The sequence below is a fragment of the Zeugodacus cucurbitae genome, chromosome 5 (assembly GCF_028554725.1).
Source record: "Zeugodacus cucurbitae isolate PBARC_wt_2022May chromosome 5, idZeuCucr1.2, whole genome shotgun sequence".
Classification (NCBI taxonomy): Eukaryota; Metazoa; Arthropoda; class Insecta; order Diptera; family Tephritidae; genus Zeugodacus; species Zeugodacus cucurbitae.
This window is the reverse complement of record NC_071670.1, coordinates 44,237,738-44,256,516: the sequence shown is the minus strand read 5'-3', so window position 1 is coordinate 44,256,516 and position 18,779 is coordinate 44,237,738. Positions and strand designations below refer to the sequence as shown.

Below are 18,779 nucleotides of genomic sequence, written 5' to 3'. Positions count from 1 at the left end.
CAGCCTTTTGTTAAACTCTACCTATTGCAACATTCAAAAAAGTTCATTTAGATATATAAATGAAATCTCCAACATTTCTAATTAAGGGGTTACATATGTAGGTTTCATGAATTCAAAAAATATTTCTTTTTTTTTTTTGCTTATTAATTTCTACAGCATCTCAAGAATAGTATCCTAAATTTTCAAGTCGACCTGAATAATAGTTTCGGATACAGCCTTTTGAAGGTGTGCGCTCCAAGTCAGGTATGATTGTTACTCAAAACTTTAAACGCGTTTTTCTCGGAACCGTGTTTTCAAAGTCGCGTGTCAAATGTTCTCGAAAACTACTCAACCGATCTTGATGAAATTTTGTACAGGTGTTCCAGATACAATTTACGCGGGCTTGAACGAAGGGTTTATACTTTTGTCAATTATAACTATTTAAAAAAAAATACCTTGTCAAGCAAAATTTGACCGAAATTTTTATTTTTTTGGAAAAATGTCTGCCAAAATTCCAATTTTAAGTTTTTTTGTCTTTCCTTCGTTCAAGCACGAGTTTATGGTCTTACCTACAACACTTATTTTTTTTTTCATTTCAGATGATCCTGTCAGGAACTAGGGATCACCGGAAATGACGTCACAATAGAGGACTTTTAATTTTTTTTTTTAATTTCAGAAATTATTCTTTAAATATGTATCTATAAGACAGGAAAAAGTTTGAATTAAACAAATAAATCTTAACATAGAAAAAAAAATGAAAATAGGCCGACAAAACCCATGTAAAGCTTTAATTCTCAGAAGAGAAATTTATGGTATCACTTATAGAAACCCCGAAATGTCATAGACGACCCGAATTGGAGAAGAAATGGTGAAACGAACATAATTTTTTGCTCGACCAATATAAATAAAACTAACGATAAAAGAGACGAGTTGGAGATAACATAGAAAAAGGACCACAACTTTTGTCTAGTCTAATATAATAAAAGTAAAAATATCTGCAAAAGAGACGAATTTATTTATAAACTACGATTATGAACAAGTGTAACACTTTCCCACGTCATAATTTTCTTTAAGAAATAAAGTTCCAAATATAGTAACTCCTTCAATAGCAACCTCCTCACCAAAACCAAAAATATTAATTTTTCGACTCTACTAACCAAGGCATACTATTTTTATATACTCGTATACACTCGTATATACTCGTATACACTCGTATATACTCGTATACATATATTTTATCCCTCTCCCAAAACTGTTAATTAATTTCGCCTACACCTTTGGCGCATCATTTATTTTAACTTTCCCCTTCCTCCATCCCCCCACTTCTCCTTCTAGTCTTCGCACACTGCACCGACTCCACCAAGCCAACAACATGTGCTGACACAGTCACTGCCCCCTATTTGCTCATGAAATACGATTAAACTAACAATGCGCCCACATTAACATAAAATGGACGGCAGCGACATGACAACAAAGACGATGGCGATGATGACGACAAAGCCGTACGTTGCCGACTCCTGGCAGATTGTAACCACGCCGAATGCCTAGCACGGTTCACATAATAACAAATAAGCTATTTGTTTGTAAGCGACTATGTGTGAGAATTTAACCTGTAGAGAATTCGGGGGTATATTTTTCAAAGATCCATTGCGATATGATTCTCTTTGAAGTGGTGGTTTTAGGTGTCTTCTTTATTTTGTGTGCAAATGAATTACGTAACGTTTTAGATGATGTGGACATTGACTTACTGGCTGCACCGTTAGTTGAAATTTTACTAATTTTTTTATAGTCAGTTATCTCTCCCATTCCACTTCTCTCTACAGCGCCCTTTAAAACTCTATTATCCTTACAAAAAGTTCTATATTTCTTTATTCAAATTTAGTCCATCTTTATTAGCTTTTTTCTCTGTTTATGGTTTTCGTTCAGAAATTATCCAACGAAAACCTTTCATTTTTAGGAAACTTCAACTTTTCCAAAGCTTATCGTTGTCAGATTTATAGAGGCTCTCGCATTGTTTATTGATAAGCACCCAATACTAAAGAAAACATTTTCTAAAATTCTTTGGTTTACTGACGGATATGACGATTTAAAGTACCACATTATTGATATAAAGGATTTGGTCTATCTTTATTAGCTTTCTGACCGAGCTTCTTTCCCTCTGCTTATAGTGTTTTTTCAGAAGTTATCCGACATAAATAAGTAAGCACTTCAGTTTTAGGAGGCTTCAGAAAGGTTGAAAGCTTTTTAAAAGCTTATCCTTGGAAGATTTATAAAGGTCTCGCATTATCTATTGAAAGGAATCCAATACTAAAGAAAGTATTTTCTAAAATTGCTTGCTTTACTGACCGATCTGACGATCTACAGTGCCACATCGTTGAAATAAAGGTTCCCGGAGCTTTATCGTTAATTAAGATTTTACTGAATTTGAATAGTTGCCTCTTTTTACGGCGCGATCTAAAACTCTGTATTCCTTATAAAAAGTTCTCTGGTTTTAAACCAAGTTTACTATAACTTTGTTAGCTTTCTGATCAATATTATTTCTCTCCGCTTATAGTGTTCGTTCAGAAATTGTCCGACATAAATATGGAGGGTCTCCCATAAGCTTCAGAATGGTTGAAAGCTTACCATTTTTGATTTATAGAGGGTCTTGCATTGTCTATTGAGAAGCATCCAATACTAAAGGAAATATTTTCTAAAATTCTATGATTTCCTGACCGATCTAACTATGTAAAGTGCCACATTGTTGAAAAAAAGATTTCCAGAGCTTTAACTGAAACGTCAACTTGGAGCTTATCTACAAACTATCCACCACTCTCCAGTGCTCGCTCCGAAACCGTCAAATTCACGACTGGGTATATGCTCGTACTCACTCGTAAATATGTCCGTAAGTCTGTACGATAAATAATCTAAGTAGTAACGTAATTTTTTGTTTACTATCTTTGCGCGTACAACAACAACACGCCGATGCGCTGGTGCTGCCCCATCAACCGGCTGAGCGGTGAGTGGATACCACTCACACTAACACCAATACCGACTCATGCCTGCTTGTAGAGGCTTCTTGTAACTTAACCAACATACGAACAATCACAACATTAACCACAACAACAAGAAGAAGAAGAAGAAGAATAATAAGACAACTACAGTGGCTAGTAAAATGCCTACTTTTTTTGTGCATACAACAAACACTTAACTTAATCATTTCTACATTTACGCTTAAAGCGCGCTTGGTATGTGGAAAAACGAGGTACGAGTATGACTTGACTCATTGTACATATAGATATACGAGTATGTAAGTATGTCTGAAAGTTACGGAAACGGGTTCTGGCACTGAAAATGCCAAAGAACACGCCACAAACCGTGTCGTGGAATCAACGGACCCCGCTGGCATTTTGTGGAGCCTTGCGCTGACTCCAAGCACATAGCGTGTGAGAGATAGTGAGTAAATGAGTGTTGTTGTAGTAATGCGTAAGAAACGTAAACGTGGCGTAAGCACAATAATATTATTGTTGTTGTTGTTTTTCGGTTGTAGTAAATGAGCTTGTATGCTTGTGGCGGACAGAAGAGAAGGGAAGTGAAGGGCGGCGAATGTTGGAATGCGGTGAGGCATTACACTGTGGCATGCTGTTTTGGTGGCAACAAAATGGCCTTGAACAAAAGAAGAAGAAAACGAGGAAGCGTATAGTATAGTACATATAGTCCAGTAGCTGAAAATAATAACACGAGCGCGTTTGAAGTGGAGCTTACTTACTTACATTGATGGCATGATATACAGGGTAATTATTTCGTTTAGTTAAGAGGTAAACAATAAATTGACTAGTGCGGGTGGGAGGACCATTAGACTATTTACTATTTGCATAGAGTTGACGTCAACTTAGTAGAGAGGGTAGTAAATTGATTATGGATACATTGAATTAATTGGTGGGCTTAGGTATGATTGAGGGGTTTAGCTGTAGCATAACAACTTTGATAACAAGCACGCTTCCATTATATATATGAAGGGTTTTTCAAAAGAGACGCTACAAAAGTAAACCGATATGGACAGCAACGGCGCCATATTTTTTCTGCTCTTTTTTTTGACATTTCTCTTCAGTAAGATTTGTCATTTCATCTTGGAAAGATATTCGTTCCAACAAGGAGTCGAAATTATTAAAATTAACTACTGAAATTCGGAGTCAGTGGCCTCAACTTTATGAGCTCAACATTCAATTTATGATGAGGCTCATTTCTGGCTCAATGGCTTCGTTAATAAGCAAAATTATGCGTTATTGGTCAGGCAGCAATCCTCACATACGCCATGAGTCACCATTGCATATCGAAAGAATTACGATTTGGTGCGGTTTATGGGCCGGCGGCGTCATTGGGTTGTACTTCCTCCGTGATGATCAAGACCGGCACGTTACTGTGAATTGGAATCACTACCGCTCAATGATAACCGAATATTTTTGGCCAGAATTGGATGATATGGACTTGGACAACATGTGGTTCCAACAAGACGGCGCCACAAGCCACACAGCGAATGTCACAATCGATTTATTGAAAACCAAGTTGGTGAACGTGTTATCTCCCGAAATGATCCAGTCAATTGGCCGCCTCAGTCATGCGATTTGACGCCGTTAGACTATTTCCTCTGGAGCTACGTCAAGTCTATGGTCTATGCCAACAAGCTAGCGACGATTGATGAACTTCGTGCGAATATCGAACGTGAAATTGCAGCAGTATCGACAGATTTATCCTTGAAAACCATCGAAAATTGGGTTCAGCGTCTGGACTTCTGCAAGCGAGCCGCGAGGAATCGATTACCATAGATGGCGTTCCAAGAAACTTTCTAAAAGAGCATATTTAGTTCATAAAAAAACCTGATATTTGGAATGAATGAATTACCAATGATCTTTTGGAGATAAACAGATTAAGTATAAGAGGTGGCAGTGATAATAAATTGAGTAAAGGAAGTAGTTTTTGCTAACAGATGATACAAATAAGGAAATAGTTGGTTTCTAATGTCTTCTAGTGCATGCATATGCCAAAAGATCTAGCCTATTGAAGCGCTATTCGCCAGAGATAGTAACTTTGTACCTTATCTTCGACCATAGAAATTTTTAGGTTATAAAGGAGCAATTTTTCGTGAATTCAATTATATATGCTTCGAAGAATTCTTTGCCCAAAAATAACTATTTAGATAGTCGCTCAAAGTTTTTCTTTCTTTCTTTTAAGCCATATCTAATGTAAGTAAAGAAAATACCACTGAAGAATTAGTTTCTTTTTTATATCAACCAGAATTTCAATACCCGACCCACCGAGAAGTTCTACAAATTTCTTAGAACCCATTTAAAGCATTAATAACAATTTTTCGGTGCAAAAACCCACTGACCCTGTATCCACACATGCGCCAAAGAATGCTTACACATCCTGACCAGAAACAATAAAAAAAAACCTCCTCTTCAAAATGAAAAATAAAGCAAAAATGAAGCAAGTGAAAGATGAAAACAAACAACCGCTCAACAAAATAAATGCATGCGCCAACAACATACATACATACATACAAGTATTTACTACAACAATATTCCACATACACGCGAGCGCTTTCACGCTCGTTGCCGCATGCTTGCTTGCTCTCTTTTATGCTCAACAACTCAACAAATTCACACAGTTTCCACACTACTATCAAACGTATTTTCTTGGCCATCCTCATGTTAGCCTTGCCTGTGGGCTGATTGTTGCTGTTGCTATTGCCACTGCTGCTGTTGTTGTTGCTGCTTCTGCTGCTACTGCTTGGTGGAGTATTGAGCTTCACAGAACCGGTCTATTTTTAGCCGAAAGCCATGGCTCATCAGTGTAACTTTTAATGTTTGTCTGGAAGTGTCCGGGCTTTTGGCTGCCAACTAACACGACCGACCAACCGACCGACCGACCCAAAGCACACAATACAATTTTTACAGCGCATTTAAAAGCGTGGCACACAATATGCTTATGGTTATGGCTTGGAGATACTTTATGCACGTGTGTGTATGAGTGTGTGCGTGTGTGTCGTAATAAATGTATGTCGTTAAATTTGTTTACGCTGCGTAGTTTTCAATTTTCAGTTCTTTTTTGTAACAATAATTACATTTTTACTAATAAAGCACAGCAGCAACAACAACAATGACAAAGCTTTGAGTATTCAAAATGAAAAAAAAACTCGCAGCTTAATAAAGTTTAAAGCTGAAAATACATATTAAGAAACGTTTAATGCACAAATAATCAGTGGCACAAGCGCCTGCAGCGGACTCACTTATGAGATTATATAGCATAGACCACTCATACGCCCCGCCACATGCTATGACGCTGGCTCGTTTAAGTAGTTGTTGTGTTGGCGTTTAATTTGTAGACGCAATTGTTGTTGTGGTGCATTTCGGTTAAAATTTTTGTTTATTTAATATTATTTAATAGTACTTAATTTTTTTTATTTGTTTATATTTTTATTTATTTTAATTATTTTTAATTTAATTGTTTTTTGTTTATTTAATTGTTTATTAATTCATTATTTTTTTTTAAATTTGTGTCTAAATAATTTTTATTTATTTTTTTTTTAATTTTTAATTTAATTATTTTTATATTTTATTATTTTTTATTTTATTATTTATTAATTTTTCTAAATTTTCAATAAATAATTTTTATTATATTTGTTATTTTTTAAATTTATTTTTATATTTGTAATATATATGTATATATTTTATTTTTCTAATTTTTAATTTATTTTTTTATGTTTTATTATTTTATTTTCTTTCATTATTATTTTTTTAATTTGTGTAAAATAAACTTTTATTATATTTGTTATATTATTAATATAATCTTTTTTAAATCAATTATTTTTATAATTTTTAATTGAATTATTTTTATATTTTATTATTTATTTATTTTCCATATTTTTTATTTTTTTTACAATTAATTTTTATTAGATTTGTTATATTTTTCAATTTATTGTTTATATTTTTATTTTTTATTTAATTGTTTTATATTTCAGTATTTTTTTATTTATTAATTTTCCAATTTTTTGTATAATTAATTTTTATTGTATTTGTTATATGTATTTTCAATTTCATATTAATTTTTATATTATTATTTTTTATAATTTTTATTTTAACTGGTTTTATTATATGTTTTCTATTTATTTATTATTATTTTTTGGTAAAATTTTTATTAAATATGTTATATTATATTTGTGAAATTTTTAATTTTATTATTTTTATAATCTAAAATTTAATTGTTCATATCTTTTATTATTTTATATCTTTTTTATTTTATTATTTATTCTTTATTTTATTTTTTTAATTATAATTTTTATAATTTTTTTTAAATTCGTTTTACGTTTTCTATTTATTATTTTTTTGTTAAAATTTTTATAAAACATGATATGTTATATTTGTGAAATTTTTAATTTAGTTTTTATTATTTTTATAATTTATAATTTAATTGTTCATATCTTTTTTATTTTATTCTTTATTATTTACATTTTTTATAATTTTTAATTTAATTGTTTATATGATCTAATATTATTTTATTAATTTTTTATAATTAATTTTTATTATATATATTATATTTCTAATTTATTTTTAATTATTTTTTAAAATTGTGTTATTATTATTATATTCTTTTAATTGTTTTTATGCTTTACCAGTTATTATTTCTTTATTATTTTTTTAAGTTTTATGATAAAAAAAATTATAATTGTTATATTTTTAATTTAATTTTAATTATTTTTATATTAATTGTATTAATATTTTAAATATATTTTAGGTTTATTATATTTTATAGTTTTTTATTTTATTTGTTATTTTTATTTTCTATTATATTATTTTTTTATTTTAAAATTTTGTATAATTTTTAATAATTTTTTTTACTTAATTTTATTTTATTTTATTTGTTATTTCTTTATTTATTTTTTTAATTTTGTTTTTGTTCATTTTTTTTATTAATTAATTTTATAATTATTTTTTTAATATGTTTAATTTATATTTTATATATATATATATATTTATATATATTATATTTTTTTCTATTATTTTTATTATGTTTTTATTTAATTTTTTGTATTTTTTTATTTTTTTTTATTTTTTTCTTGTAATTTTTTCACATTACAAATTTGCTAAGCGAAATTGTAAACGGCAGCGCACACAATTTGTATACATTTACACATTTATTTATTCGCAATAAACACTTCAATTTGTTATGCAATCTAAGCGTTTCAATGCGAGCGGCGACCGACCGGCCATCCATCAGGCAATCATTTACTATGAGTGTGTTTTTTCACAAAAAAATTTAAAATATATATATATTTGTGCTACTTATTGCTTTTTTCCCCCACTTCGCACGAATTTAATATGATTTATTTTTTGTTTTCATATTTTTATTTTTTTCTCGCTTTACCTTTTCGTCCGCGCCTAACCGCCTTTGCAACGCGCCGCACGTTCTTATTGTATTACTTTGAATTCATTTATACGCTTTATACAGTTTTATTCAGTTTTTATACAGTTTTTATTTTTGTTTCTGTTTCTTTTTTATTAATTTTTTTCTTTTTTTATTTTCTGTCTTTATTCATTTTTTGCTTCATTCTTAATGTCCACTCTGGTGTGTTCGCATATTTTATACAATTTTTCTGTTTATAGCCTTTTTATTGCATTTTTTAATTCTCGCAATTTTCGGTTTTATTTCATTTTCGTATTTTTTTTCTCAAATATTATTTATTTTTATTTTTTATTTTATGTTTTGTTTTTTTGTTGTTTATTTTCTGCTGCTTTGCATTTTTTTGCAAATCAACCACACACACACTCGGCTGGCAGCTCAATTGCTGTCGGCAACAACACGCTTAATATCGTTATAATTCGCATCCGTCGTTGCCAGCATGTTTGCTGTTGTTGTGTCTGTTGATTTTGTTGTTGTTTTTTTTCACTGTGTTGTGCTCGCCTCCACACGTCACGTCACGTTGTGCCGGACACAATGCGATTGCCACTGGAATTGAGATTCGACTTGCGAATGCGGCCACTTAAGTCCACTTATGTACATATGTGTGTCGCTGAGTTGGACAATACAACAGTCGGCTGCTTTTGTCTGAGTGTCCGTCCGTCCGTCCGTCCGTCAGCCACTGCCTGCCAGCAATGTTGGCTCAATGGAGTTCTTTCTTTATTTATTTTTTATTTTATTGCTGACTGCCAAACGCGGTGAATAATGTTATTATTAATGCTGGTGGTGTTGTTGTCATTATTATTGTTGTTGTTGTTGCTATTGTTATTATTGTTGTTGCCGCTTTTGTTGTCATTGTCGCTGGCGTTTTCATTTTCATTTACGTCGTATCTACGAAATCATTTCTGCTGAGCAATCAGCAATCACACATACAAACACACGAGCATGACTCCGAACGAGCTGCCGACGACGACCAAGATGCAAACACGCGCGCCGCCTTACAACATCCACAACAGCGCGTAGACTTCTGAATTGAAGCGAAATGAATTCGCACTCGTTGGCGATAGCAGAAGCCAGCTAGCAGTCAGCAGTCAGCAGGCTGTTGGCAGTTTGTAGTTGAGTTTGGTATGCGCCCTAGTCCCTACCAACGGCCCATAGAATGCGCCGCCGATGAGGAGCAGCGCCGATATAGTAAATACTTGCATTACATATTTACACACACACACACACAGATGAACCGACACAGTCACCGACTCCCCACCACCTAAGCCTGCTTGGCAATGCGCGAGAATGACGTTCGACCGGACGAACTTGGTACAACGAGGTGGCACCTCGTTGGCGTAACCGAATCCGTCCGCCCAAACAAGCCATATACAAAGTCTTTGCAACTTTTTGTTGTTTTTGTTGTTTTTTTTTTTTTTGCCACATAAACAGCAACAAAAGTGTATAAATAACAACAATACGCATTTTGGTGTGTGTGTGGGTGTTCGTGTGTGTAGGCGTTGGGCGTTTCGTACCGACATAACAGTGGCTGGAGCATCCAATAACGGAGCGGTACAAACTACAATATGCGACGTATTTCAAGAAAAATATTAGCTACTTGTTACGCAAATGCAGCGCGCTCACCCCTTGCCATGGCGATTAGATTACATGAAAGGATAACGGCGTATCTATGTACATACATATGTACTAAAAGTGTGTGTAAATAGGAAACATAGGCAGGCAATCGATAAAATGTGTAAATAAAGGTTGAATCTATTTTCGTTGGTAACATAACCTCAAGGGCACATTTCGGCACCACACGTGGTCGATTAACGGTACATTGAATTTTGGCATCAGGAGAGAAAGAGAAAGAGAGATAATGGCACTTAGCGTTAGGTGCAATGAGTAAAACAGGAAGACAGTGAAGAACTGTGGACTATTTGGGTCGATCGTCCAAACCTGGAGCATCAGAAGAAAACAAATTGATCGTTTCCAAATAAATCAGGAATTTGTTCTGATCTGAAGAAAAAAAATTAAGAGGTTTAGAGTTTTAATGAGAGCTCTTCGACTTCGCTCAAATGATTCAGGTCTAAAATGTAATACAAGGTACCAGATCCTTCATTGAAGAATCATTAGAGATCGGTATCCAAATCCAGGATCCAAAACTGAACGAGGGTCCGTCGATTGCCTTTCGTTCGACTTACTTAAATCCATTTAAGCTCAATGTTCTTCTGTCAAGTCTAGGTTTTGGTCTCTACAATGGAACTTCCTGTAAAATCGGTACGGTTATCATCTGTAAGATTTGTTGTTGCAATAGTTCCAATGTGATGTCAATTAATAGTAGTTCGAAAGCGCCCGTTCGAATTTTGGATCTCTGAGTCTCATTTAAGCGCCACGAGGATCCTATCTAATTTCTTTGTTGGTACGCAGAGGTACTGTCATGATCAAATCTTGCGATAATAATAATGAGTCAGCTTTTTGGACTGCTGTATAATCGAGCTTAAACTGTTGTAAGCATATTATAAGCTGGTCTCCAAAGATCCGATGGTAATGAACTGGTTCCAACTGAGGAGATCTGAAACTTAAATGTTTGGGTCTTATATAGAACCTAATGGTCTGGTTCCAACTGAGGAGATCTGAAACTTGGTTGTTAATGTGATGTAAAGTAATGGGAGTTTGAAAGCGGCCGTTCGAATTTTGGAAGTCCGAGTCTCATTTAAGCGCCACGAGGACCCTATCTAATTTCTTTGTTGGTACGCAGAAGTACTGTCATGATCAAATCTTGCGATAATAATAATGAGTCTGCTTCTTGGGCTGCTGTATAATCGAGCTTAAACTGTTGTAAGAATATTATAAGCTGGATCCGATGGTAATGATATGGTGCCAACTGAGGAGATCTGAAACTTAAATGTTTGGGTCTTATATAGAACCTAATGGTCTGGTTCCAACTGAGAAGATTAGAATCTTAATCTTTTATAGACCACCGTCACGATCTTAATTCATAATATTCTTTCGTAGCGCCAACTCATGGATCTTCCCGATCGTCCAAAACTGTATAACTAATTAAGTATGCGGTGCCACAATCAAACATCAGTCCATCTCCAGAAATTTATGAAAATCAATACAGCAACTAAGCTGTAAACTATCAAATCAATTCAATTGCGCAAAAATTTCCACCAGCATGTGGACACATTTAGGGCAAATCAGCGCTGTCATATGACAAACGCTTTGAAATCACATGCTGTCTTTATGTATAGAATGCGCGAATATGTGTGACCTCCAGCTGATTTCTATGGAGACCAACTTCACTTTTGTTGCAATTTGTTTTTGTTTCTTTTGCACACAATTACTACGGCACTGATTTGCGCATGCCTCACAATTGCTGGCTTGACATTTGTGTTGCTTTTGCCTTGTCGTCTGCGAATTTTTCCGCTGAGCTTTTGTTATGTCGAGCATTTCATTCGTTTCCTTTCGGTATGTTTATTTATTTCCTCTACAATTTTGTTGTTATTATTGCTATGTGTTGTTCTTGTTTTTGTTATGCCGAAAGCTTTTACTATTTTTACACACGACCATACGCCTTCGCGTAGTCCTGGATGACAGCTACGACACTTCTGAATGGGCCTTGGTTACACACACCCACATATAACTGTATATATAGCATAGTTTTGTGCGCTGTGCGCCACCCGGTGTCCAACCCCTACCATTTTTGTTTGAAAAAAGAGCGTAACAGAAATACGAAGTTAGTGGGGAGTCGTTGGGCGCCACCGGGAAGTGTGGCGTTTGATGACTGGCACGTGGCATACAACAGTAGTCAAAGGCAAACGAAAATTTCATTCAGTCGCACAACAAAACCGTAAAAAAACAAAAAACAACAAAAACGATGAAAACACAAAGAGTAAAACGGGGAGGAAAACCAAAACAAAGCGCAATAGCTTTGAGATGACAATCCGATAAGCACACACACACACACAGAACTTAAGGTCACCAAGTCACACAAACAATTCTACGAAATTTTGACCCAAGATCTTCGATTAGCCAAAAATCGTTGTTTACCAGATGACTTCAATACTTCTCGATAAAGCATGGAAAGTTTTTCATAAATAATAATATAAACAATATGAGACACATTTATATTTACAGATCTCTTGATTGATAATATTTACCTTTTCACCCGGGAACACTTTTTTAAATTACCAAATTCTTAATCGTCAACATTCAATTCGTTCTGCAGTCTGTATGTCCAATTCTTCGCTGGATGGGGACCCCAAAAAATTGATTTAACCAGTTTCAACGCGATCCTACGTAGGGGACCATGGAAGACAACGTGATAGTCCATAATTTGGTTTTGGCAGACCGTCGATTGAAGCTGTGTTAGATAACCAAGACAATAGTCTTCAGAAAAGACCGCATGGGTCATATCTTTCATAAAAAATATACTAAAATATATAGATGGAGACCCCCAAAAATTTATTTAACCAGTTTCAACGAAATTTCACGTCGCGGACTCTGGAGAACAGTCCACAATTTCGTTTTGGCAGGCCGTCGATTGAAGGTACATAGCTGAAGCAACAGGCTTCAGAAAAGATCGCATGGGTCATATCCTGAACCAATGTTATAGTCGATTTCACCAGGAAAACTTTCACCGAACCACGCGGAAAGATGGTGGCAACCATTTTCTGTCATTCCCAAGATGTGATTTATCTGAAGAAAAAGAAAACGGCCAGAGGTCTCTCTATTATTGGGCGGATCCAAAGTATTGTAGGAAAAAGAGCTATATTAAGGTTACGAATTGCTACCCCATCCACCGTAAACTCCAGATTTTTCTTCGAGCTGTCGAACGACTTCTATTTTTTTCAAACTTGAAAATGTCACACAAATTTTAGTCCAATGAGAAAGTTAACGCTGCCAAGGAGGTCTCTACTTTGCAGATCTTCAGACATCATATTTTCATACGACTTAAAGAAGATCGATAACAGCTGGGTCAAGAGTATCGAGCTAAAAAGAGACTATGTGGCCATGTTTCCCAAAAAATTCGGATATAAGGAAATATTTTAGAAGTAGAATGAATTATCACCCGCCCCCAGTAACGAGTTTCGAGTGAATCCGTTGAATTTTTCAAAAAAAAGTGTCCATCATATGGGATCCGAAATTATGAATTTCGAAACACCGACACCGGATTCCACAACCGTGCTCCCGAGAACCTCCGTCATTCCAAATCTAATGGACCTCGGATTCGGATTCAGTGAACCCAAAAATGTAAGGTACATATTAGTACGACTCCCAGATTTATGTGATTGTGTTAACGGAATTTAAATTTCCTTTAATATACAGAAAATAGTACAAAACCTCGCAAACTTTCTTATTTAACAATATATCGAAAAATAGAATTTTTGTAACACTAATAAACAGCAATATTAATTTCTGGTAATAAACAAATTATTATTTTCCTTTAATATAATCAAATCGAGGCCTATTATTAAATTCTAACACGAATTTCCATTCTTCCGCTCGCCTATTCAAAAATACCTGAGTGGGTATATACATTCACAGTCATTTAAATATTCTTTTTTTTTTTTTGTTTAGCTGCGATAAATGAGCATATTTTTGGCACCTGTGCGGTACGCTCCAATGATTGCGTCTGTTAGTGGCTGCAAATTAAACAACTTTGATAATTCACATGATGGGCACCAAATACACCATCATACATACATACCTCTATACTTATAAACAAATAAAAGCACATACTCGCATATGCTAACAAAATCTATAAAAGTTGATGAATAAACACAAGGTGTGTATTATTCACTCTTAATTTGTGACGTGTGTGTGTAGATATTAGCGTGGTCATATAAAAATACGAACTTTGAAATTTTTAAATTTCAGAGAAAAAACCGAGTTTTGAATACGGTATATATTTTAAATTCCTTTGATAAGCTAAATGGTCCATCTCTACCAGAAAAATTTACCGATTGAAGCTATGAATTAAACAAAAAAATAGTTTTCATTTGAGATCTTTAGAACTACCCTAATGTGCGTAGCACCTGTAGTATGCAATACGAATGAGATGCTTTAAAGTATCAATTTGTATACAAAATTCTTTCATAACAACAATCAGCACTCATTTTTCAGTCTTTCATAATACAAGCTGTGAAAAAAGACAAAAAAATCTAGGAAATGGGTCTGAAAATATTATATTTTCAACTCCAATAACGGGTGTACGAGCTTTGATGGCAGGAAATTTTTATATGGAGTTGTGTAATTATAGATATAGACTAGATATCATTTAACAATGTTTAAAGGGAAAATTTTAAATAATTTCATTCAAATTTGAAATATTGAAAATTTTAGATTCAGAAAAGAACCAGCAATCCATTTTTTTCTTTCCGAAATAATTTAACTTGATCTAGTCCCGGCTCTGATTCTCAACATTTAGAGGTTATATTTCAACAATTACAAATTTATCTTGCTTCAGACTGTTTTATTTTATTTTATTTTATTTTATTTTATTTTATTTTATTTTATTTTATTTTATTTTATTTTATTTTATTTTATTTTATTTTATTTTATTTTATTTTATTTTATTTTATTTTATTTTATTTTATTTTATTTTATTTTATTTTATTTTATATTATTTTATTTTAATTTAACTTGATCTAGTCCCGGCTCTGATTCTCAACATTTAGAGGTTATATTTCAACAATTACAAATTTATCTTGCTACAGACTGTTTTATTTTATTTTATTTTATTTTATTTTATTTTATTTTATTTTATTTTATTTTATTTTATTTTATTTTATTTCATTTTATTTTATTTTATTTCATTTTATTTTATTTTATTTTATTTTATTTTATTTTATTTTATTTTATTTTATTTTATTTTATTTTATTTTATTTTATTTTATTTTATTTTATTTTATTTTATTTTATTTTATTTTATTTTATTTTATTTTATTTTATTTTATTTTATTTTATTTTATTTTATTTTATTTTATTTTATTTTATTTTATTTTATTTTATTTTATTTTATTTTATTTTATTTTATTTTATTTTATTTTATTTTATTTTATTTTATTTTATTTTATTTTATTTTATTTTATTTTATTTTATTTTATTTTATTTTATTTTATTTTATTTTATTTTATTTTATTTTATTTTATTTTATTTTATTTTATTTTATTTTATTTTATTTATTTATTTTATTTTATTTTATTTGACGGCAGACCACCCTAATATTGGCCATAAACAATTAACGCAAAATTGTTGTGAAAATCGCGTGCGAATGTCTGTTATAATGTGACAAAAATAGATGTACAATAACAAAACAAACAAAAATTAACGCAAAACCGCAAATATTTCTGCGCCAAACATACTACTCGTACATGCATTCATACTATAGTACAAACATAGTATAATATTTAAAATTTTATTTGAAAATCAAATAGTGAGTCGCAATTACACACACTCGCATCTGACTACACGCCGAGCTGCTAAGAGGTTAAGAAAATAAATAAATTTGAATGATTCTTCAGCAATTCCACAGACATGCAGACAGTCCCGTATTTTTGGCTTTCTCCCATGCTTTTCCTTTTCCTTAAATTTTTTTCTTTCCTTATTTTTTATTTTGAAAATAGATCGTTCAAATAAACTTTTGTATATACAAAGTTGTGTCGGCTCACAGCACGCTCAACAGCATTTACGACTCGGTCGGTATTCTTGCAGGCGCTATTTTTTTCTGTTTATTGAATATTTTCGTTTTTGCCGTATTTTTGCGTCTGATTTCGTTTTAATGTTTTTGCAAGAGTTCTATTTATAAAACAATGAGATCACTGCGGAGATTTTTTTCCTACTACACTGCACTCACCGACAGCCACAAACACACACACTCATACCAATGAGTGAGATGTGTGAGTGCCGTATCTGTGGGTACTTTGAGCCGCGCCAGCATTGATGCCATAGGAAGACAATTGAAATTTTGTTTCTATGTTTTCTTCTAATTCTTATTGCACAAAAGTTTCTGAGTGTGTGAGTGTGTGTGTCTGTGTGTATATTTACATATTTATAAGTTGGTGCGAGTACTTAAAGGGTATTAGAATAGGTATTTTGCTTCTGTATTTCATTGTCAGCTGTCTGCTGTCAGTTGTCAGGTTTTTTCATTCTTGGGTTTTGAAACATGCAAAGATTTGCTGAATAACTTCGAAAGCTTACTAATGCTTTTAATCATGGTACGATGTACATATTTATATAATTGACACACGAGGTTTGACCAGCCTTCGCCTTCTATTTGTGGTATTTGCCCTCATTTTATCTGCCAAAAGGTGAGTTCAACAAGTTTTGAACCGCTTTCGAACAGTTGATGGATTTAAAGAGCAGCTTTTTTATGGACAAAGAGCTTTAGAATCGGCAACTGAGTGCAGACTTCCTTCATGAATGTTGAATATCTCTGAGAGATAGGTAGATTAGAAAACGAATTCGGTAAAATATTCAATGACTCCTGACTGCTTTGAATAGCTGAGTCCCGAACGAAAACGAATTACTTCTAATTAGATTCTTTTTTAGAGAAAAATTGGCAAATATATAAACATCAGTGATGCTTTTTGCAGCCAGTTAATGATTTCCAGGTCTTTATTAGACCCACGTGAGATCATTACTTGAAAAATAATAGATTGATTCAAGGTAGTCTTTATTTACGTAAGTCTTTATCTACATACGTGGACAGTCAAGCAGCAATCAAGGTAACAACCTCGGTTCGCATTTCGGCCAAAAGTCTGTTGGATACCAGGATGGCAGTAGAGAGTGCTGCCAGGAACATGTGTTTACACTTCTACTGAGTGCCAGGACATAAAGGCATTAAAGGCAACGAGATTGTGAACGAAATTGCCAATAAAGATATACAACTGTCATCCGGAATCGTGACCAAATTTGGCAAACCCATGCACTGTCTATACGATGATCTGAACAGGGGTATGACAAGGAAAATCTTAACACGTTGGAAAAATATACCGGGGTGTAAAACCGCCAAAGCCATGTGTAAAGCGGTAGACCAGAATTACACAAAACTCCTACTGTCACTCGATAGAAAGGTCTGTAGGAGTTTGGTTGAAACACATACTGACCGCCACTGTCTAGTGACGGCACATGCCTACAAAATGAGACTGACGGATGGAGATGACTGCAGGCAATGTCAGAAGCAAGGTACAAGGGAAACAATGGAGCATCTCTTGTGCACTTGTCCTGCATTGTCAAGGCAACGTCTTCGCCACTTGGGGTCCTCACAATATGAAAAGCTGGAAGAGATATAGATAGTGAAGTCACATAAAAAAATTCGCTTCAAGCGCAAGCATCCTAAAGGATGACTACATCTCGTGGACAACGTGACCAAGGGACCAAAACTGTTCTATGTGTGTTTTATTGGACCACCAGTATAACCTAACCTTACCTATTTACGAAAGAGATTCCAAATATAGCAGACGACGATTCTGTCAAATCTCGTAAAATATCAACGCTTCCGCTAGTAGGATACCGAGCTTAAAATTGCAAAACGCAGGTCCAGGAAACGCTAAATGGAAGAAGGAAATAACCAACAAGCCAAAGACAATCTAAATTTAGCAAAGCGAACTAGTCAAGCACCAAGAAAAGAACTGATGGGAAGACTGATTGGCATAATTATCGGTACTTAAAGTATAAATCGGCATTCTTTCCACCTTGAACGATCTCCAATCGATCTGTCCCTATGACGCTTTCTAGCTTCTAGATTATGATTAATAGCAAGTCTCAGCTAGCAACTAGAATTCTCATTTATTAATCTGTGATATTCAAACTATATTTTGATTTTCAAAAAAAAAAATATGATAAATCCAAACGCTCCGAAAACCTATAAAAAACTTTTCACTTCTAAAACAAAAACACTTTCACTTTATAAACAAACTGCGATGATACTCCTAAAGAAACACCCTTTAAAGGAAACCAAACATCCATACATTCCTATATCACTGCCATATTGTGCACAGGAGAACTCGGGTTCGGGAAGGTGAATCGAGAACTGTGCATGATTATGTGTGGGCAGAGCAAAGCTGCACGTAATCTAAATATGTATGATTTGGTTATTGCGCGAGCACAAATAAATAAATATGTGCATATATTTTATAAATATATATCTACAAGCATACATACATATACATATATATATATATATAGATATGTATTTATTGTGTATTAATAAGTATTTGTGGTTTTAATTGATTGAGGCGGCTTGTAGGCGCCTGCCTGCAAACACTAAACTCGCCAACTAGTTGCATAGTTATTTTTATTATCAATTATTCTATATTATATTTAATTTGTTTTGTTTTTGTTTTTGTTTTTAATTTTCACTTAGCTGTGTT

General features: G+C 33.2%; 1 protein-coding gene across 3 annotated transcripts in view; it reads right to left on the bottom strand.

The window, feature by feature from the left end:
* Window positions 1–18,779, bottom strand: part of LOC105213714 (ataxin-1) — a 38,379-nt gene that overhangs the window by 15,520 nt on the left and 4,080 nt on the right. Inside the window, exon 1 of one of the 3 annotated variants that reach the window (XM_011186745.3) lies at window positions 8,383–15,193. The exons of 1 other annotated variant lie outside the window; for it this stretch is intronic. The gene's annotated coding sequence lies outside the window, so the exon portion shown is untranslated. Of the gene's footprint in view, window positions 1–6,247; window positions 6,501–8,382; window positions 15,194–18,779 lie in introns of those variants that run through there. One more of the 3 variants, XM_011186746.3, reaches the window with a different exon arrangement.